Source organism: Diadema antillarum, unplaced genomic scaffold (genome assembly GCF_040938485.1).
Source record: "Diadema antillarum isolate AM-2024a unplaced genomic scaffold, OU_Dant_1.0 seq00000953_RagTag, whole genome shotgun sequence".
NCBI lineage: Eukaryota > Metazoa > Echinodermata > Echinoidea > Diadematoida > Diadematidae > Diadema > Diadema antillarum.
The window spans coordinates 1,285,808-1,308,574 of NW_027271801.1; the positions used below are offsets into that span (position 1 = coordinate 1,285,808).

The 22,767-nt window shown below is 38.0% G+C and overlaps 1 protein-coding gene across 1 annotated transcript in view; it reads left to right on the forward strand.

The window, feature by feature from the left end:
- LOC139741779 (MOB kinase activator 1A-like) overlaps positions 1–22,767 on the forward strand; it is a 50,745-nt gene that overhangs the window by 9,214 nt on the left and 18,764 nt on the right. The window lies entirely within an intron of this gene.

Sequence of the window (22,767 nt, forward strand, 5' to 3'; positions counted from 1 at the left end):
TTTGTCATTTCAAGTTCGGTGCTGGTGTTTATAGCATTGCTGTGCGAGACCCATGTGCACTCCATGTATCCCAATACTTTAAAGCTGCAACATCAAAGTAGCTTTGTGACAAACTACTGCTGCTCAGCAGGGGAAGTAGTGCATTTGCATAATGTAGACTATGTGCATCATCTTAATGTATGCATTTTACATACATACATATACAGTTTTTGTAGATCTTATGCCATGTTTGCACGCCCAACTCAGTTGACGATGGGCCAAGTTCATATATTTTGCTCAAACGCATAAACTCAACCAGACCAATCAATAAATTGCCAAATGCCACAGTACAATGAAAGCTTCACTCGCGATCCCAATGTTGTCACATGAATCTTGCATTACGTGTAGTGATTGAATATCATGTGGGGTTCCCTGCTAGATTTTCGAGAAAGTTTTTATCACCGCTTTGTGTGCAAATTCATGCCTTGAAAATAAGGTAGTAGCTAGTGGTCTTTTGAAAGGAAAATAATCATAGATTTGTAATGAAATTTGCATCAAAGCAATGCTCGGAATTTTCTCTACACATTTGCTTATTGCATGTCCATTGTCCAGCAAAACAAAAATCTATAAAAAATGAAATGGAGACAAAAGACAATGTTTTCTCACAGCATGCCTGTGTTGCAGTCTCAGAATAATGTGGCTCAAAGGGGTTTACACTGTGGTGCATAAAGAGTTAAAATGGAAATTATGATGTGCACAAAAAAGAGAGACTTTATAAATGATACTCAATGTATAGCATTAAACAATCTTCATGATGTGGATCTGTGTATGTACCCTTGCATCAGTTTCTGTACAAAAACACTATTTGACTTTGCAACCAAAATGTTGTGCAATTTGTAAACTTCAAGTTGTGGGTATGCATATGATATGTGATCACTCTGCCCTGTAATGGGGATAACGTTACATCTTGTCACAAATGCTGATGAACAAGTTCATTACAATATATGTACATCTCCATACAAGATTCCATCATCGAAAATACTTCATATCCAAGAGAAAGGGGAAGAAAGAAAGAAGAAGAAGAAAGAAAAAAAAAAGCATTAAAAAAGTGTTGGTCAATATCAATTTGTAGTCCCACATGTTTCACTCACTGAAAGGTTCCACTGTTTCTGTGCAGGGTTGTAGAATTCTACTCCATTTAACAAAAATTATACACAAAACAAAGATGATTCTTTCATGAAACAAAATGATCAGAATTGCATATCATCATTTTCTGTATAGCCTCTAAAGTATAATTGTCACTCAGTACCCTGAGGAGTCAGCACCATGACAGGGCATTTTGTTCTTTCACACATACATGTACTGTACATGTATAGGTACTGTACGTACTTCCTTGACGTATATGTGTAATTGTTTGATATGAATGTACAATTCCTGCAATGTCATAATCTGGTCTTTTTGAAGAAAATTTTGCTGTCGCTAAGCAAGATGTGTTTGAAATTGGTGTGTGTGTGTTCATGTGTGTACTTTCGAGATGGCCCTGTCAATAAATAGTACCGGTATGTCCCTGACTAATATGACCTTTACAGTGTTCAGGTGATGAGAATGTGATCGGCAGGCCTGAGTAACAAGAATAGAAATGAACAGACGTTCTTCAGAAGAAAAAAAAAAGGAAAAGAACAGACGTTCTTCAGAAAAAAAAAGGAAAAGACAGCACTGTCCTACGTATGTTTCACTTTTAGTGCATGGTTAGTCTGCATGAAGGCTTTTAGAACAGCGCAAACATTTTTATTCCCAAAAGTGATAGACTGAGAGCAATTTTCAGTGACTATTTCATGAGCAGTCTTAGTTCTGTCTTGCCAAGTGTCGAGAGAAAAAAATTGTTAAAGAAGCAGCGCATAAAATGATACAATACATAACAAGTGGGGACATTGTTGTGCTTGCTTGTTGGCACCAGTTGAACATGTACATGGATCGACAAGTTTTGAGCATCTGACATTGACCTTTGCGTGCACCTCCGTCTGTGGAAGCTGTCAGATAGAATACATCCTTGGCTGGGTTATCCAGTACCTCCCATGAGTCATTGTCTATTTAAGATTCCTGGATGGCGGTGAGGGGCACTGTCTTCTTGCTCTTTTTCTTGCCTATCTAAAAAAGAAAAAAAATGAGGAGAAAGAATCCATATCTCTCTATCTCTGTCAAAAAAAAAACACCCCATAACAAAAACGGTCTGATCCATTCAGTAATTCTCTTGACTGCAAAACTACCTGCACAAAAGTTGCAGCATAAGAAACAGAACATGTGGCCTCAGTTATGATTTGGAAGAAGGTAGTTTTTATACTACAGACAAAAATTTAAAGTACATTTCACAAGTATTGTATACCTGCTATTATATTGAGGACTCGGATGATCAAATCAGGAATAATAATTGTAATATTAGAGTAATGATATTAAAGTGATAATTAATGATCACACTGTGTAACTTTTGCTAATATTGTAAATGTACATGTGTATATGGGTGAGAAGTAATTTACAACGTGTATGTGGGATAGAAGAGAGTCAGTGTAGGGTATGTCAAGACTTGTGAATACAGTACATCACTGCATTAACCCGTTGAGGACAGGCTGATTTGCTACAACACGCATTTCCCATAGACCCTTGCCTGAGTATACTCGGGACTCGTCCTCAACGGGTTAAGAAATTTGCCTACATGTTAGTTAGCCAGCCTGTGGTGGTTGGTACATTGTGTATGTAAGCACAACATAAACGTGTGTTCCCACCAGATACAGTTGTACTCCCTCTGTACATTGACACACGTGTACAATGTAGTATCTCAACAGTCCATGCTACTGTAAAAATGGATATTTTTACATTACTAAATTTTTTTTGCGCTCCACCGGGCAAGAAGAGTTTCACATGTTTTTAATTCTGTGAAATCAAGATATAACTACTGGAACATACTGTATGGCAAGCAAAAATATTCACATGCTCTTATTTTCACGCTAGTTTCTGTTTCTGCGAAAATTTCAATACCACAAAAATTTCCACTTCTACAAAGATCTGATCGTTCCATCACTTAAAATGTGTATAGTCTTTGCCATGGCCACTTGGATAATACTGAAAGTATGCTTTAGATCACCAGTGAACAAATAAAACTCATGAGCTGTGGGATTCCCAAATTCTTTTTGTACCTTTGAACATCTTTTACAACCCTGACTCATGCGTTAGCACGAATCTGTCTTTCTGTACTTTATCCGGTGCTCAAGGTTAAGTGTTCTTAAACAATGAACAGATAACAGAGTTAGAGAGATGTTAATAACGAGTGTTACATGGCAAGTTACGTACAGGTGTATTTTCCTACCGTTATACAGAAGTGCTTGACAAGTGTGTGTCTGTACAATGTACATGTATGTCTGAGTTGGTTTATGACCATTGTAAATTATCTCAACATAGAGACATCTTGATACAGCTCATCAACACCTAGAGGAGAGACAAAAAAAATCCCAGAGATTATTTAAAAAGTATGGGTACAAATATGCATGAATATTTAAAATGTGATATCTGGCTTGTCAGAATCCAAAGGTCACACGAAGGTAGTTTTTAACTCACTACTAGTCAATGCCAGCAGTCCTTATGATTAGAATCTTGGATTTGAAACGTGATAACAGGCCTTCCCAGTCATACAGGGCTTTGTGCCATAATACATCTAGTGTATGTGCCTGACTTTCTCTGAGTATTGTTACTTTTTGAAAGTAGTACACTTCAAAGAAAAAAAAAAGAAGTGAGGGAATAACTCAGAGAGAGATTCAGACTTATGTGAGTTTAGATAGTGCTGGAATACAGTGTCCCTCCATTAATCAAGTTGACTGTCTGTACTCTGCAAACTGTACAATGAGGAGGCTGCACCTGAAGCTTTTTGTCATCTAGAATATGCATGTCTAAGATTCTTAATAGAAAAAAAGTACTGTAAATGATAAAGAACATGGTGTCCTATGACTGGGGTTACAATTGTAAGTTACAGTACATGTATGTGTACATACCTACCTGTAAGTCTTATACAAACTAAATCAAGTCAGCAAAAATAAAGAAATCTGTCAGACATCAAGACATTTCCAGGGTGACCATGCTTATACATCAATGTACATTGTACATGACAAATACTCATTCTTGGACTCCTTTTAACCTGTCCTCATCTCAACCTCCACTCCCCCCCCCCCCCCCCCCCCCCTCCCCCTTCCCGGTAAGGGCCAGCTTTATTGTGCAGCCATGCTGTTGAACACTCCTCATTTGTTTTGTGTAATGCATGTACAATGTAGGAAAATGATATTGTGTAAGGAATATTTCTGATGACTTCGCTCAAAATATCTCATGGACCCCCTTGTAATGATACAGTATGCCTGTAAATACATCTATAGGACAGAAGAAAGAAAGGGGGAAAAAATTAACATTTGGTCTTTACATGTGAATAGTGAATCAGAGTCTTTATGCAAGGGACAATGTTACAGACGAGAGACATAATATTGTGCTTGATCAAAGGGGTTATTACAGATACCCATAGAATATGATGTGACATACTTTTTTTTTTGTCATTCAAACGCCCACGTCATTTCCTCAATATTTATTGAATTTCACACAAATTTGCTGACACTCATCTTGCTATATTAAGAGGCTTGGTGAAGGTGCAGAACATTTATTTTTTTCTTCAAACAAGGGAATTTTGAAGTTGTACTGTAAGACCTACGTAATCTTTAAGCTTGTCCATTCCAGGAAATGCATGTTATTGTCTTTTAATAGCTCACATTGCATTATAAACCACTACAGTACATGTACATGTTCTCACTCTTGGGTTTCTCAACCATCCTTGTATGTTCAGTATTCTTATCAATGATGCAATTGCTGCTCATCTGCCTCAGTGGTACAATTGTATTTGAGTGTGTGATGGGTGTGTCTCATGTTGGTACATTGCACAATGGTATTGTGAGGTTGGGTTTCAATTTTAGATATTCATGTGTAATAGAGATTTGAATTTATTTTCCCCTATAAACTGTGTGAATGATCATCATATACATTGTACACATACAAAGTATATGTATTTAGGTTTTTGTTTTGCTGCATCAGTGTGTATTTTAGTTCATGTCATGGTGACAGAGAATAGAATATCTGTGAGGTGCTAAAACATTTTTGTCATGGATGAGCTACATGTAGAGTGTTGATAGTCCAATTTCAGTTATCTGGCTGTGGTGGGATCAGCAGCCATCGGAAAATTTGATATGGCCGAATGAACAACACAGTGTATGCTCAAGCATGACACTATAGCAGGTTGCATTGAGGTAAAAGTTGTTATCAGATTGCCATTACCATGATACCATTACCAATACAATGTATGTGACATTTGCATGTTTCACAAAACATGATTGTGAGATAAAGTAGATTATAAAGAGCAAAAAGAAAAAAAGAATACCCCTTCTCCTGTGTGTTTTGCTTTCTTTGAGTTTGATGACAACATGCAAAGATAAACTGGGAAAGTCTCTCTCTTTCGAATCTCCTTGATCAGACAACAGGATGAGCGGCATACAATTTGCACTTTTCCTTTTAGTGACAGTGTTGTGGGCGGTATAAATATGTATACATACAGTTTGTACTTAAATAGTATCATAGTGATCAGCATATCTATACTGACTCTCTTAGTATTTACAAGGTACTGTACAATTGTACATGTACGTACACGAGTGGTATTGTAATGTGTGTGTGTGCATGTGTGTGTGTCTTTGGTTTCAGTCAAATTTTGCACTGAAAACCTGTGAAAACACAGAGACAATCTTTTGCCTGCTGATGTCTGGATTATAGAGAGATCCAGAAAACTGATGGCCTGACAAATGAGGTCGGACTGTGAATATATATTTGGTGTATTACTGGAAATTTGTCAGAAGACTTGCGGCATTGATTCAGGGAACCAAAAATAAGTATGAGAGGTTCTTAACCTCATGATATATACAACTGTATGCACAAGCAAGAATAATCCAGAAGTTCTGATTGCCAATTTGACGAAGTATTATGATCTTGGTGGGCAGTGGAACTTATATTTAGGATTAGTTGCAGGCATTTGATTCTTATTGATTCGTAGAGTTTCAATATAATAATATTTTTAAATTGCAATTTTTCCTGATTTCTTTGCTTATTTTGGTATTGTTTGCATGTCATTGAATGAAGAAGTAATCGTCAGCCCAAATATGATATAAATTCTACTATAAATTCTACTGGCAGCTGTAGTTGTCACTTTTTATCCGATAATACCTTAAGATTAACAAATAATTCATAATATTTGTGCAGGGTTTGACAGTGGTACTATCAACCAAATGATAGCAGTATCATCAAACTGAAGTGGGATTTTCTATTGTTGGAATAAGTGTAGAATAATAATTTCATTATTAGCAATAGGTTAATTGAATAATTAAGTATCATAAAATTGGTTATTATTTACTCTCATCCAGGGTGAGATTACATTTTGTACTTTGAAATCTAAACACAAAGTGATTAAGAATTGCAAAGTACTATACATTGTATGTTTTTGGCTCTGTGATATCACTTAATGTACAACTGTACATTGTAAGGTTGTAAACAAGATGTAAGTTTCTCAGAAGTGCACATTCATGCAAACATGAGGTCATTAACAAACAGCTTCACCATAAAATATAGGCAAAGCACAGGTTTAGATGACGACCAACGTTCAGTCCTTGCTTGTTTTTTTGCTGCAAGAAGGGAGCTCGCGCCTAATCAATGATGTTTGCTTAGTTTGAAGGGGATATGGCCTGATTGTTGTTTACTAAAGAGCTGGTGAGGTGGGGAAGAATGAAGGAGGGACTGTTTGGGGTCCGTAACGGCAGCAAAGAATGTCCAGTTCTAAATCAACTATACCAATGGCTTGGACGCAGTGATGACTATGGCACACCGATTACAAAATGGCAACTGTTAACCGTTTGTTTGTTTTTGTGAAGGCACATTGCCTCAGATTGCCCCTTTCTTAGAGAATACTCCATTGAGAAAACATTGAGATAGTTTTGCCTTGATGGTGTACAACTGTACAGCAGATAAACAGGTGTTGTCATATAGGGGTGAGAAAGAAGAATTGGTTCTATTGGAGGGGTCATCAAATTATTTTTTGCACACAGCTCTATTCAAACCATTTAATTTCAAGTGAGTTTTTGAAATCCTGTTATGCACAAAGAGGAGTTTCTGGGAAAGAACTACAAACAAACAGAGTAGGAGGAGGACATGAAGCCGATGTACAATGTACATTTTGTACATGGTCATGTGTTGTTTGTGTCCTGTAGAAAACAACAAGTAAATTGTGGTTGTCATACATTGTTCAGTGATCTAAACAAAAGTTCAAATTTTTTGCACAAGTAGATATCACTGTGCATTGTTATGAAAGTGGCAAAGGTACTGTATCATATCCTCCAACTTCTTGACCTTTTCATTTTTGTGTTTCTTTTTGAAAGCCAAGGGCCTCTTTCTTTAACACAGAGTGAGAGTGCAGCCTAGGGTTGCAGAGGGCATGTTTTTATCACCTAGTTTGTCAACTATATAACTCCTGTTCGGATGTAATGGCACAGCACAGGTCTTGACCCTTGATCATAGGCTGCGTTTATCATCTTTCCCCTGTTTGAAACGGCTTTCAAAAGCCGTTTCCAAAGCCCTTTAGAAACGGCTTCCAAAATAGTTGCGTTTATCAATTCATCGCGAACACGAAAACTGGCCTTGTGACTGCACAACTGCATTGTGCATTTTGACCCGAGGAGAGGGCATGGTTCGTTACCGCAGTACAAAGCCGATTCAAAACAGCGTTGCGTTTATCTCGCTTCAAAGGCTTCTAGAAACAGGTTTGTGGAAACCTGTTTCAGAAACCTGGAAAGCACAAATTTGCGGTTTTCAAAAAGGTTTTCCGAACACCATAATCAAAACAGCTTTGCGTTTATCATCTCGTTAAAATTCCCTGAAAGCCGTTTGGAAAACCTGTTTGTGTTGAGAAAAAGAGTTGATAAACGCACCCATAGACAGCACAGATTATCACTTAAAATCAACTGTGTTCAACTACACTGTACACACAGTAGGTTGGTAAATGCTTGACACATAATGGATTCTGAAAACACATGAGTTTGTTGTAAATTGTGCTGTTTATTGACATTTAGTGCAAAAGAACCTTTGTATAGTAGCACATCATAATGTGTCATTTTGGTCATATACATTTGTACATGTATCTACATTCCACAAATCCATATTTCTACATTGAAAATACTTTTAAACTTTTTTGTAAATTAAAAGGATAAATCATTGTAAACAGTCTTTACATTGATAAAGTTTCACTTTATAAATCTTCAAGCGTATAAACTTGATTCAAAACACTTCTGAACTAGAAAATGTTGCATGCATACAGTGTAATTGGGAAAATATACAGTTTGTAACTTTTGTTTTATACAGTCAGTGTTTACATGTACAGTGTACTATACATTGTATACATTTCCCCAGTAGGAAATTTGCGGATACACTGCACATGGAATGTACATGTATGTGCCGGGTATGTGACGATATTGAAATAGGGATTACATTGCCAGCAATGTGTGCTTTAGGATGTAATGCAACATCTGCTTGCATGTGCTTGCAAGACCTTTTATTTGTATGCATCTGGCAACATTCACATGCCAAGGATGTCAAATAGCCCACTGATCTTGTTTTCTGAAATGAATCTGCATGCCGCATCGTGCATTCATTTTCCCGCGCTCTGTGAATGAATAATTGAGAGGGAGAGGGCGTGACATCCAAATGTGAAGCCTCTGGTCCAGTGTGGACAATGCACCCGACACCACAATATCTGAATTGAACTTTGATCATGTTGAGAGTGTACAATGATCATTTTTTTGCAATCCTTTCAGCAAATGTCAAGATGTGAATCTCACACTGCACTCGTGCCTTACATTTGTACGATTGTATAAGTACCTTTGCAGACATACAAGGTGTAAGCCCCGTATTAACAGAGCCTTTCAAACTAGAGTGTGATACTGCAACAACGTCCGGCTAGCGTCCGGGTGATCTTTTTTTACCCTGCCTGTAGTGTTTTAGGGTCCTCACAAAATGGTGCTCCGACGTTGTCACTGTAAATTGGGATTAGTGATTTGTGTATTTGATTAATTACTGCTTTCACATTTAATCCTTTGATATATAATACAATACATTGTATTTCCTTTCAGATTACTTTACAGCCAACATTTGAATATGTGTGGGTGCTGGGGTATTGGTACATGTATGTATCACTGATGGAGCAGAATTGTTTATACATTGTATGTTTCTTCAAAGAGTTGAGGCATAGACTGACAGGCAGACACAGATACTATTATGTCTGCCCCGTCTATGGATTCTGCTGCTGTTGATATTTTTCTGAAATGTGTTCAGACCTTTTACGAGATTTTTCCATCCCATTAGCAAGTGGACTTGTATTTTAATAGGGACTAGATATTTCACAATGATAGTTCTCATGAAAGTGGTGTATCTTCCTGTCATCAAACATTCCTGTAGCTGCCAGTAACTCACTTTTAAGGGAGTACATTGGGAGAATCCTGGCTGCTACACTGTGATTTTCGTTCAAGATGAATTCAGACTGCTGTGTGTATGAAGTCCAGCTCAGAATGAAGAGTTATGTCCTTCCACATTCCAGGGAGGTTTCACAGGAGGAGAAGAAACCAGAATCTCTCCTTTGTACCCATGCTTCCATGCTGCGGAGAAGTATCTAATGTGTTCTATTGCAGGTGTTAATCAATTGCTTGACAAAAGATAGTGCTTCTATTTAAGTATGCATCATTACTAAATCACAACACACCCAGATAAGATAGCAGCTGGCAGCAGTTCATTGCCCTTTCAATGTTTTTGGCAGCAATTTGTTGTGCAAAGAACAGGACACGGAGACAAAAATATGTTCAAAGAACTGTACTTCAGCTATGGTTATATATGCACTAATATGCATTAGCGAATTATGATCCAAATATTTAAACATTCATGGTGCTTAAAACATGTGCATGAAAAGAAAATATATGCTCAAATGTGCTAAGATGGTTAAATGTTAATTTTACCATACTTCATAATTTTTATTTCCTGACGTGGGTCACTGATAATGAGGAGATTTGAAGAAAAACTTGAAGGATTTGTTCTGTGCAAGACACTGTATTACAACCAAGGTCTACATAGGTTTCCAACATTTCCTCTGATGTGGGGCTTAAAATTAGAACCACATCTTTGGCTGCCATATCCAAACGAGGAATGGTTGCCATGTGGAGCATCAAAGCTAGTGGAACGTTAAGCATACAATTGTCATGCTGTAGAACTTAATGCATAAATTTGCACAAATTGCAAAGATACAATGTATTTCACTCCTTCTGTAGCACCTCTCTGGTCCTTCATTTCATATGCATACTAACAAGTTGTACTTTCAGCTGAAAGAATTTCTTTGAATGACGCCAGCTGTTTACAATCCAGTTACAATGTATAATGCATAGGTTCCTACTGTGTGGCTTATCTACCTTTTAGGGATTTTGTTATGGAGCCATTGATTGCTGTTCCTAACTACTGTACTTGTGCAGTGTAACAAATCCAGGTTATCTTGCTCTAGTGAGTAAATATAGATTACTCAACTTTTTCTTGTTTCTCTTTTTCCATCAGTTGAAGCAGGGGACAAACAGCTAAGCGACAAAGACCTTTTATATGAGTGCTTTGATGTATAAAAGACTGGAGGTCACTTGATCTGGTCTACTATTTGGTGTTCTCTGTGTAATGACAGTCAGTTTATGGATTGTTTTATACTTTAGAAAGAGCCGCCAGCAGTAAATGATGCTGCCTGTGAGGATTTTTGTACATTTTTACATCATAATAATATACTTATAGGCAAGAAAAGATATATTCTAGAGTGCCAGTGATATACATGTAGTTCTGCTTAGTTCATAAAACACACACACACAGACATGCACACATGCAAACACACATTCAACATACAGTTGTACATTAATATGTGAGGTACACATGTGTTGCTTATTAGGCAAGTACATTGTTCCCAGTACCCCACTGGAAAGCCTGTGTAATGGCACACACACACACACACACACACACACACTATTACACATAAAAAACACCCTCACATACACATTCATTCAGTATATCGATATATTGCATTATTTCTCAAGTATCCACTAGTGGGTCACGTTTACTGTATCTATACACCAAGATTTCATTGAGAATCTATAATATACAATGCCATATGTGTGTATACATTGTATTTTCTGATTTTAAACATGCATCGATCAGGTGGCAAATCTTATAGTCTATCAGATCAAAAAATCCCTCTATTGCTTCTTTCATCAATAGTAAAACTCTGTTGAAGTATAAATGCATGTACGATGTCCGCACAGATGCACAAACACCAGGAACCAAACAAAATTGAAGTGGAAAAAAAATAGAAAGAGAGAGAGAGAGAGAGAGGAAAAAAAGTTAATGCAGTGTATACCACATATGTATTTTATGAACCAGTCAAGGCATAATTGATATGTATAACGATGCACATTGTTTGTGCTTCTGTAGGTCATTTCTCATGTGACACATTTTTGTGAAAGAGACTCTGGCAGAGTACTGTATGGCCCTGTTACTGTAGTTCATCTCATGCTATGCTGTGAATGATAAATTGGTCTGAATAGCTAGCACAATTCAAAGGGGTTCTCTATTTTTCATTTTCTCGCCATTTTTTTTTTTTTTTTAATGTACAATGTAGGCTCTATCAAAGCTGCCACGCCCTTATGTCAAGTGAACAATGTCCTTCTGATAGTGACAATATTGAGCACTGTTTACCTTCCAGTGCCTCTTTGTTTTCACGAAGGGGGTTTGTGTGTCTCAAAGAGTTCCTAGTCTTCTAGTACAGACCACACTATGAAAATCATATGACAGGTAGAATAATGATTTGCTTCCCCAAGAAGATTTCCTCACTGAATATTATGTTGAATTACTAGCATCCACAGTACTTCAACTCATATCATTATTAATGAATATGGCAGTACATGAATATTAGTGCATAGATATTTTACTTCCTTTTTTTTTTAACTTTACACTTGAATCCAATCAAATAAAGCCAGAAAATCCCTGAATAGGTGTGTTGCGTGGCATAACCTTCATAATTTGTATTTTGGTCTTGATATCTGACTGTAGTATTGCATTTGTAGTACTATGATTTTGAATTAGCATGAAACTGTCCAGTGTCTTTCTTATTTCAGCACTCCCCAAAAACAATAATGTACCATACGTGTACGTAGTTTGATACTGAAAAAGTAGAAAAAAAATCTCACGTTTCGGAAGAGAAGTTTACATCATAGGAAATGCAAGAATACGTGCAAGAGGCAACAGAATATGCTGGCTGTGAGAACCACACCCAACAGTTTATCTAATTACTGCCAGCATTGGGAAAGCTATGCATCATCTTTAATTGTGTTTGCTGTTGAGTGGGGAGTGAGTCCTCCACATTTACAGACTTGTAGAGGTTGCCCTGTCATAAAGAAGAAAGAATGATCAAGGAAAAAATGGTAATGAAAAAAAAACCAACAACAACAAGGTGTTACGCTTGAAAGGGATGGCATACATGTAGTTCTGGTTTAGATGGGGAGACGGGTTTTAATATTTTGCGAGATACATGTAATTAGAAACCCCTTACATGAAATATGGAAGAGCATACAATTCTAGGAGGAATTCAACATTTATTTGATAAAATTTGGTTTCAAAATGGCTGAGATATCCAAAAACAATGTGGTCCTAATAAAAGATGGGTCCCACCTCTTATTAGGACCACTTTGTTTTACTCCTTTTTTTTTGATATCTCAGCCATTTCAAAACCAAATTTCATTTTGTACTTCTTCTTTTTTGCCAAAAATCCTGCAAGTTTCATGGAAAATATAATTTTTTTCAAATTGATTAATACTACGAATGTCTATTAGGAAAGGTAAAAATTACTGTCTTTATCCAAAAATATGCATTTTTAGGACTCAGAATATATTGCAATGCTTGTGTGTAAGGTTCGCATTTCAGTGTCTCTCTTGTACAATTGTACACTGTACATCCTGTGCTGTGTGTATGTATCTCTGAGATATTACCAGGAGCAGAAGTTCACTTGTTCAGGCATATCTTTCCCTGGTAGTGCTTGACTGACATGGTTAGGTAAACAGGTGATGTACTGTACTAAACGGTAAAAATGAAGAAATATTGTTCTCTAGATACCACCAGAAACTATGCATTTCTGGAATGACCTGACTTTTTAAACATTCTCTGGTCCGTACAGAGAGCGGAAGCAGGATATAATTAAACCAAATGCTATTGACAAGCACACTGGATCCTAAGGACTTGATTGTCGTTGACACATCTTTTTATGTTTGCAAACTGACATATGCTGGTGATGTGTGTGTTTGTGTGATTGATGTGTTAGTATCGCTAGTCTTGTTTCAGGGTAGTTCAACATGTAAAAAAAGTATTGTAGTGTATGGTGGAGTGAATCTGATCATCTCAAGAATGTTTTAAGTAGCTTTTTAGATCCATATTTTGGGTTCTCATATTTAGGAGTCCAAATGCTCAAAAATTCCTGCTCAAATTTGTGGTTTTGTTAGGGTGGGGGGGGGGGAGTGCAGGAATATATTGAGTATATAAGTTGATTATTCTACAACAGCATGTACATTTTGATCTTATATTTGCCATTAGTTATTAGTGTTGAGGAAAGCATGTTACAAGTGACCAAGTCTGATATTAGAGGGAAGCAGTTTCCGTGCAACAGTAGCTAGTCTACAGCAAATATTTGAGTGCAAGGAGCTTTTGTTGTTGCAGCTGTATACATACATTGTACATGTACATGTATGCCTGCCTGTATTGAGTTGTCATCAAGTCTCTTTGTTCTAGTCATCTTTGTGCAGTTTATCCAAATTTATGCACATTTATGTGTGCATGCGCTCAGTGGTACATGAAAGTTGCTACAGTTGTGGCTACTGGGCATCTATAATGTAGCAGTGTTTGCCTTCTCTCACTCGAAGAAATCTTTTGTTGATTATTTGCCATGATTGTATAATGTTCTGGTGCATGAAATAGCAACTGTAAGTTGTGTTCACACAAGTGGTGTTTGTGTGTGCTAGATACCAGGGGAAAGAAAACAGGTTAATATCCTTGCGAGAATGACTGAGAATTATCTGAATAGCTATTTAGTGAGAACTAATTCTCTTTTATTATGTCACTGTCACACCCACAATATTGCAGCCACAGTGTTCCTAGAGTAGTTGGTAATTTGATAAAAATAGTGAGTGAATAATGTGAGCATTGCAGACTCATTTTGCTATTCCTGATATTTTCCAATACTGCATCGAACCACTGCTCTTGGCAGTTATAAGTCGGCGATCTTTTTAAAGCAACGTTCATTATGTGAGCAGTCAAAACGAGTGTCATGAGTTATTAGGAGTTAGAGATCTTTGTGCAGAATAACACTCCTCTCATGTGGACGTGGGTTGTTTTAGGTCTGAGCTGTTGCCATGGTTACAGCTTGTGCACATTAATTCCTTGAGCTGGGTAAATGGAACCGTGGCGCACAAGCAACAAAGGACGTGGGGTATTCATCGGCCAGAGACCCTTGGGCAAGTCAAAATAGACTCGACAAAAGCTCATGCGGGGGAGAGCCATCTAGACCTGTCTCCTGGATTGAGGTTTTCAGAGCCTAGATGTGGGGGTGCATATTCATGAACTTGTGCATTTGTCAAAAAATATTAGGGACTTTGTGCTTGGCCGTGCTGAGTGAAAGGTTGAGGACATCAAATTTTGTTGTTCTTGTTGTGTTTTTCTTTGGTTTTGGTAGCCATCAGCGCCTGAGTACCAGCCAAGGTAAACTATTGACACTGATATAATGGTGACTTTTGTGCTCAGTAAATAGGTACCAAGGTATAAGCCACTTTTTTATGGGGGAAGTCATAAATTTGAATGAGGCATAAAGTATCCTGTGTGCCGCCTGGTTCCTCTGACGTCACATCAATTCAAAGTACGAAAGCAAACTTGGTTATATTAATAGTCGTAGGAAGCCATGATTTGTGTTTGCATTACTCCAGTGTGCATATTAGTTTACCCTTTGTACAAGATTTGCTCAAGAGATGTCACTGGCTTGAGATGATGTCCATTTAACACACTGCACCAGTAATCAGTAGGGAAAAAGTAGACACTTTGACCAATCTAACCAGAGTCTGTCAAAATGTCTGAGCAGATTGAGGTACAACATTGTATGTTAACAAAATGAAAGTAAGGGAAGAGGAAAATTTGTAGAGAATGCACAGAAATATGAGTGTTACAGTGAAGTAATGTCGGTGTATGCTTTTTTAGACCATGGAGCTACACACATAAATACAGGAGCAGTGTCAAATATGAGTGTTACAGTGAAATAAAGTCGGTGTATGCTTTTGTAGACCATGGAGCTAAAATACAGGAGCAGTGTCTACATGTAGGTGCGTTCAAGAGATACAGTAACAGCCAACGTAAATCTAGGGTATCGCTTAGGAGCCATTTTGTTCATATCGCATGACAGGGCTGGTACATTTCGTAATTCAAGATTTCCTGGCTCTTGATCAGATGATTGCATTTAGAACTCTTTACAGGAAAGAAAAGTGGAAGTAAATTGAATTACTAACCAGTGTAGAAAATACTAGCATACATGTGTTTATTCAGTTTGTCCTGTGACTCATGCGTTTTCTTTGTTATACATGTAGATCTGTATGCACCTCAATATTGCCTTGCTGGTGACTACATTGTACATCACTACTGTACAAGGTGGTGTGTTAGGACAAAGGTAATGCTACCCGACTAATTGGTCACTCTGATAGTTCAAATGATCTCTGAGTCATGCTTGGAATGTCGAACTTCATGGATCGCTTTCGTGTTGATTAAAGGTCCTCCTACTCAGATCTGGCCATTAGAGTGTGGGGTGTGTGTTGTGTGCAATTAGGGGGACTAAAGTAAGCAAGCCGAAACCTAGCTGTCAGTGTGGTTGGTGGGGCATTAATATGCCTTAATCCTCCCAAGTTGAGATATACATTGCCATCTTCTGCAGGCAGTAGTGCACTTGACCTCAGAAGACTCAGGATTTATGTATTATGTGACACTTAAGTATACTGTTCCCCCCCCCCCCCCCACCTTTGTGTCTGTCCGGAATTGTACAGTTACTACTGTGCGAAAAAGATTAAAAATCATAGTACACCGCCGTGTCAAATGATTTTAAATCATTCCGTGTTTTACACTGCCCAAACTGTTGAAATTCAAGATGATATGCCAGATTGTTCCACTATTTTTATGGGATGGGGAGACATGAAATAGTGTGTATCCAGTTCTGCCTGTAGCATGTTTTGAGTGTAAACCATTATCATCTCCTTGGTACAATAGCTGCAATGTAAGCTGCAGGTAGCCAAATTTTAAAAAAAATTACTAGCATGCGTTGTCTATCCAAGTTGGTCAAATTTCCTTTATGAATAAATGAAGTTTGTACTCTTTCAGATTTGAATGCAATTTTGTCTGATGAAGTTGAGTGTTGCAGCAACTGAGTTTCTGAACTTATACAAAGCTTAAAGTAATCTTTCGCTCCTCTATGTACAGTGTATATTTTGATATTGTTGAGATTTAGTGCAGAAGTTATACAGGCTCTGTTTGTAATGGATTTATTCATCTGTTTGGTAATTTTAAATGTTCTGTCAAATGTGAAAGGTAAAAAAAGAGAGCAAAGTCATGAAGCTGATGTGTTAGAGCTTTATAGGACATTAAAAAACCCAGCAGAAGTTCTTCCCCCTCCCCCTTGTTCTAGCATGGGCAACTAACTTAGATCAAAGTTGAACACTTTGGAAGTCTAATGGGCAGGTTGATAAAAATCTTGGATTTTAAGAGCTAATTGCTCCAAAATGAAATCCTGTTACTTGATTGATTCATAGATTCTTGATGATTCATTACCTAAAGATTATATAGGGCAAGAAATCGATTTATTTGTTTTTGACCACATAATTGGACTAAACCAAATGCCACTTTCTCTTGTAATGCATGCATCCCCATCATTCCATGTTAGGTTTGAGCAATGAGAGAAGTGAGTTTCTGGTTTATCCATCAAGGTGACTCATTAAGCATAAATAATCAAACAGGGGAAGAGGAATAAGAATATTGTATGTACTTTAATTTTTTTTTTTTTTATATTAGATCATTTATTTGTCACTGATGGGATTTTATTCCCATCCCTGCAGTAATCTCACATGTAACCATCTTGTAGTCTCATATCCTTGGCCCTTAGCTCATCCTCCTGCCTGGGCGGCCTCTTGTTTGCTTCAAACAATTTGCAGGATGCTCCCGTTGTATTGCTGGCAGCAATGCAGAGAACGAGTACTGTGTCACTTAATTCTCCTGGCCTATTTGAGAGAGAGATAGAAAAAAGAGATTGAGAGAAAGAGATAGAGGGGAGATAGATGCATCCTCTAGAATCTTCAACCTTAGGAGGATGCACTGTCAGGGTGCCGAGTCACATGGTCGGGAGAGAATGTCAAGATCATGATTTGAGAGGAATGCAAAATGATGCTAATAATGTACGGCATAATTGTGCTTAAAGCAAACTTTTACGTAGTGAAATCCTCAGTCTTGAAATTTAAAAGGAGAGCATGTATCTAATACAACTTTGGTCATTTTACAAGTTGTGTTGTAATGGTCATTTGGTGCACACTCATGCATTTGGAATAAAAAAAAGACTTGTAGGCACATATGTCTGTGAAATATGTGCTCAGTGCTTCTTTCTATTGATATTTGGGTTGCATCATTGACATCTAGTAATATAGTAAATCTGTATGATCTAACTTCTCTGAGCTGTACTAGTGTGAAAATTCATAATCACATCACGCTTTCTTGACTCATTTACTCTGTTTGGTGAGTTTTGATAAAAAAAACCTTGAAACAACTGCACACCATCTCAAGTACGTGGTATACTGGTAGTCTCAGTTGGGATTTATCTGGAGAGAAAGGAGATAGAGACAGCTCATCCTTCCCCTCCCCTCTGGTGAGCATGAGTATCTCTTGCCAAATTGCTCCCCCCCAAAAAGACCCATCTAATTGTAGCAGGTTCAATAATACTGCCGGGAGGTATCGTACCATGTGATTGTGATGGTATTCTGTTCCACAGGGCTTTTGTATTTAAATCCCACCAATCATGGAGTACCAGTAAATCTCGGCATTTTTGTCTGCCTTGGATGTTATTTTATAGCCCTGTGGATCATTGCACTAAGTGCACATGCTCTGCCGAACAAAGTATTGATCTTGAGCTTGCAGTGGCACTGGAATCTCTTTTCCACTATTAAATGAAGGCATGCTTCTTTGTAGCTTGTATCTGCATGAGTATAGTGTACAAATTTGTATGTGCACTTTGTTTTTCATAATGATATAGTGAATTAATGTCTTCTTTTTTTTTCTAAGTAATTAGATGTTGAATTATGTTTCTCTTGTAGGGGTCAGATCCTGAAAAAAACTACCATGTTTTGTCAGTGATGTGTTAATCTTATGTGCCACTTCGAGATGCTAAAGTTGTACAAAGATTGAATTGCCTGATTTAGTGCAAGAAATTGATAATTCATGCATTGTCATTTCAACCTGATATTTCTATTTTTGTTCTGGTTCCGTCGGTATACTCGGAATTAACTGTACTCCACCAATGTTTAGCGTTGATTTTTGAAGGAACGGGTGGAAGTTGTTAATGAGAAGTAAAAGTCAAAGCACAAGCAGAGTGAGAAAACATTGGAATCTGTTTTGACACCAAAATTTGCCAAAAGAAAAGTCTGTCTTGCAAAAATTAAAGGGGGGATTACATCGCAAGAAGATTGGAAGGAAGGGGTTTCCTTTGTTTTGATTGTGATACATTAGCGATATATGAATGAAAGAGAGAGAGAAAAAAGAGAAGAGTACAGTTGTGTGTGTATGTACAATTTGTATATGCGTGTCTGTGTTGCATGTACAATGTATATGATGGAACAAGGATATTTTTGGAAGAGGGCATATTATTGTAAGGACAGCCTCATCTGTGTGTGTTTGTTGTTTGAAGTAGCGTTCCTCCTCCCGGCTGTAACTTGTGAGGTAGGGTGAACTGAGGTGAGCTTCGTTTTCACCGACTTCCCGCTGAGTTCATTCCAGAGAGGTTCCTGAACCGCTGGAATGGATTTAGCCGGCCTGATGTTATTAGTGTGCCTTTCTTTCTGCCGCTGGGCCCTTGCTGTGCAGTGTAAGGACACCTCAGAGTGTATGGGCCCATATACTCGGATTGATGTCTTTGCTTTTGCACGCTAACATTAAATATTCTTTCATTTTTTTGATTAAGTTTTATTGATAGGGAATAAAAGGGGACCTAACTTTAATTCGATACTCTCTCATTTTATGATGGGAGACATGCAAGCTTTGTTGTAACTGTTGGGTGATTAATTGACTGTATTAAGACTGTGATTGCAATTTTATATGTTTACCCTGGTAAATGTATTTGTTATAGCTTACAGAAAGTGCATGGGATGCACATTTCCAAAAGATATAAATGGAGATTTTATTTGCTCAAATTCAATCACAGAAATATTGACATACCCAGTTTACGTACCAGGAAAACATGCTACCGGTATATGGCGATTTACTGTAGGTGTTGTTATGCTGGACATCATATTACTTACACATGTATGTGAATGTACTTCAAGCAGAACTACTGAATCAAACTTTACTCAGGAGTGTTAATAATTTCTTTCAGCCACACCAAGAAGTGTTGTATTTCCTTCATATTGTTTTCCTTCCCCATTTTCCTTTCTGCTTTCTTACCCCCGCCTCCCTTCCCCAGTAAAGTGGACCATATACTAGCAATATATATATATATATATTTTTTTTCTTCTTCTTCTTCTTCTTCTTCTTCTTTTTTTTTTTGGGGGGGGGGGGGGAGAGTCATTTCTTTTTTTTTTTAATTTCCCAACCAGCAGCAGCACAGCACCACACTGCTCAGGCTCCTTTTCACCCTAGCACAACATATTGGGACACAGCAGTTTTACTTTCAAGCCCCATTAATAAGCCAGGACTGCCTCACCTGGTAACAATCTGCCACCAGCCCCTAGCGGGTATTTGCCAATTATATGGAGCTGCAGCTAACTTGGGTTCAGCGGGTGGTGGTCTGTGTGAGCAGTCCGTTGACCAATTATTTGCCTCATCTGAACAGTCAAAGTAAAGTGAAACAGTTCATATGATGGCTTTTGAATAATATACCATGTCTAATCTACCTCCAGATATATATGCTCATACATTGGAAGTTTGCATGCAACCAACCCCCTACAATGTACAATGTAGCTTAAACAAAAAAAAAAGAAAGAAAAGGACTAACTACATTGTTATGCTGTAATTACATATCCTTTCATGCCTGTATGTATAGTAGATTACAAGGCTTTGTGTACTGTGATAATCTCCATTTATCAAAGATGAAAGGAACATTTGGCTAATTCCAGGCGAATGCTGTCATAGACACAATGGTTGCTATTTGTTCACCTAATATTGATTTTTGTCTCGCCCACCGGAGGTGAAGGCGAGACTAAGGGATCCAAATGGCGTCCGTCCGTCGTCCGTCCGTCGTCCGTCCGTCGTCCGTCGTCCGTCCGTCGTCCGTCCGTCGTCCGTCGTCCGTCACAAATGTTAAAGTTTACCTGCAAGACTCTCTTATGATGCATAACTTGGCAACTGTTACAGCAATGGCAGCCACACTTGGGTGATAGAAGCACTAGGGGTATCTTCATGTTATGGTGTTGTCAGAGGTCATGTGATGAGGTCAAAGGTCATTTGAGGTCATATATTAAAGGGTATGTGCAAGACCCTCTTTTCTATGTTAAAGTTTACCTGCAAGACTCTCTTTTGACAAATAACTTCACATAAGTTGCTTGGATTACAACCTAACTTGGGTCATAGATGCACTGGGGGTACCTTCATGTTATGGTGCCGTAAGAGGTCACATGATAAGGTCAAAGGTCATTTGAGGTCATACGTTTAAGTTTACTTGCAAGACTCTCTTATCACACATAACTCAGCACATGTTGCTACAATGGCAATCAAACTTGGGTGATGGTAGATGTCTCTTGGGAAGTTGAAGGTAACCACAAGGTCAAAGGTTACAGACAGGGGTTAACGAACTTTTAGGGCCCAATGTTAAGTTTTTAGGGTGCATTTTGATTGTGGCTCATAACTTTTGATCCCTATGTCCGTTTGTGACCAAACTTGGACGGTAGATGTCTCCTGGGGAGTTAAAGGTCATCACAAGGTCAAAGGTCACAGAAAGGGGTCAACAAATTTTTAGGACCCAATGTTAAGTTTTTATGGCGCGTTTCGATTATGGCTCATTACTTTTGATCCCTTTGTCCGTTTGTGACCAAACTTGGATGGAACATGTCCCTTGGGGAGGTGAAGGTCGTCACAGGTCAAAGGTCACAGACAGGGGTCAACAAACTTTTAGGGCCCAATGTTATGTTTTTAGGGCGCATTTTGATTGTGGCTCATAACTTTTGATCCCTATGTCCGTTTGTGACCAAACTTGGACGGTAGATGTCTCCTGGGGAGGTGAAGGTCGTCACAGGTCAAAGGTCACAGACAGGGGTCAACAAACTTTTAGGGCCCAATGTTATGTTTGTAGGGCGCGTTTTGATTGTGGCTCATAACTTTTGATCCCTATGTCCGTTTGTGACCAAACTTGGACGGTAGATGTCTCCTGGGGAGTTAAAGGTCATCACAAGGTCAAAGGTCACAGAAAGGGGTCAACAAATTTTTAGGACCCAATGTTAAGTTTTTATGGCGCGTTTCGATTATGGCTCATTACTTTTGATCCCTTTGTCCGTTTGTGACCAAACTTGGATGGTAAATGTCCCTTAGGGTATTGAAGGTCACCACAAGGTCAAAGGTCATAAGCAGGTCAATTAAGTTCTGGGAGTTATAAAAAATATTAATTCCTTGTACGCAAATGGGCGAGACACAATTTGGCGATTGCCTTGTTTTTTGGTCTCTCTTTTGATTCAATGTGTGTGTGCACAACATGGTACAATTTGCACTCTATGTGCAGTGGGATTCCAGTAAAATACAGTAGCAGACACACTGGTACACAATTCGTTTCAATGAAAGAATCTGTCAGCTGTCAAGTTCACCAGTTCATTTATAACTTGAAGATTATTGATGCAGAGGAGGTAGTCATACACACTAGGTATAGTTTGGAAGAATGAGCAGTAAAATTTCCACTGTGATGTCTTTCTGCTATTCTCATAGTTTTCCTCTAAGCCCACTGTTTTAAATCTACATGAGTCTGCAATTTTCCAGTAATAGCCTGTTTTTATGAAACTCTGTTATTTCAGCATAATGTTAGTCCCTAACTGAGAGCAGTACACATTTTTTTCTGTACATTTTATTATATTTTTATGTGATATTTTGCCTTGCCAGATATTACACAGTGCCGTCATTTTGTTGTAGCCTTTTAATTACAGAAAGATTTGCAATATGCCTATAGTAAGGAATATGCCTATAGTAAGGAATTACTTGAACTTGTGTTGTTTGAAAGTTGTGCCGCATTAATCCAAAACATTGATGTGGACTTTGCCTTTGATCCCAACCTATTCTGAGTTTGTAAATGGATGTTAATATTATAGCCAATGTCAACAGAATAGGTCTCTCATATTTGTTAAATCTTTA